At 39.1% G+C, this 1,153-nt stretch overlaps 1 long non-coding RNA gene across 1 annotated transcript; it reads left to right on the forward strand.

The window, feature by feature from the left end:
* Positions 1 to 222: 222 nt before the first annotated feature.
* On the forward strand, positions 223 to 829 carry LOC125031436. The gene is made up of 2 exons (XR_007115489.1): positions 223 to 408; positions 531 to 829. It is a non-coding gene; the product is annotated as an uncharacterized LOC125031436 (long non-coding RNA).
* The last annotated feature ends 324 nt before the right edge of the window (positions 830 to 1,153 follow it).

Below are 1,153 nucleotides of genomic sequence, written 5' to 3' on the forward strand. Positions count from 1 at the left end.
GAGAAAAAAATATATCTGCAAATCGTTTTAGTCTCAGACGTCTAAAGAAGTTCAATTCATGTGGGTTTATCTCCTCTATTTGTGTTGTTTCTATAATTTCTGCTAAGCATTTTCGCCGTTAACCTAACCATTCTGAATAAAGGGGCAACCACTGAACCATCATTTTGCAGGAATCACATTCGCCGCCGTCCTCCTCGCCATGGCCGCCCTCACACACGCAGCTGACACCACCCACAAAAACCATGCACGACTTTTCAACGACGACAACGACACCTCTCTCACCATCGGCGGCGAGGGCCTCTTCTTAATGGGGGTCATCTTCGTCGGCCTGCTCTTGCTCACGACTTTCCTGGGGCTCTTTGGGACATGGGCCAAGGTTGCTCAACCCTACGACTATGCTTCCGCTACGTAAGTTTCGCCTCGTGTGAGGAGGCCTTGGTTTCTGCAGTTGTTATCTTGGTAGATAATCTTTGGAAGACAACTGAATCAAATTTATATTAATCATATATTTTTTTTTTTAATTTCAACAGCGCTTATGGTGCCCCTGCCCCAGCCTATGATGAGAAGACCACCTTCTCCGTCCAACAATTCATTGAGGATGCTGTCAACAAGTTCCAGTAGAGACTGTGAGCATAAATATTCGTGAATCAAATATGTTTATAGAATGAAGACCCTGTTATGATAATTATTTTCACAAAAACATTTCTACTCCTGTGATTTTTTTTCTTCTGGTCGTCACAGGAACCAGTGAAACCCGTTATTGATCTGTCGATCTTTTTTTATTATTATATTCTATTTAATTTATGCTGTAAATAAATTGTTTTGTTTATGTACTGTTTTGGTTGTCCTACCGTAAAGTGAAATCATTGTTTATCCTCTTTTTGATTTGTCTCTCGGTCTTTCTTTCATTTTTTTTTTTTTTTCTCTCACTTTCACTTTCTGCCTTTCCCTTCTTATTATTTTTTCTTTCCCTTTAAGCTCTTCTATCTTCTCCACTCTCCCCCTTTTCTCCTCTCTCTCCTATTTATTTTTTTTTCTGTATATAAACATCCATCTCTCCCTCGTTTTTTTCCGTTCTATCTCTTTTCTCCCATTCTCTCTCATTCTAAATTGCCTCTGCTTTAGATTTCAATGAGGTAAAAAAAATTTTTTT

The sequence above is a fragment of the Penaeus chinensis genome, chromosome 13 (genome assembly GCF_019202785.1).
Source record: "Penaeus chinensis breed Huanghai No. 1 chromosome 13, ASM1920278v2, whole genome shotgun sequence".
Lineage (NCBI taxonomy): Eukaryota > Metazoa > Arthropoda > Malacostraca > Decapoda > Penaeidae > Penaeus > Penaeus chinensis.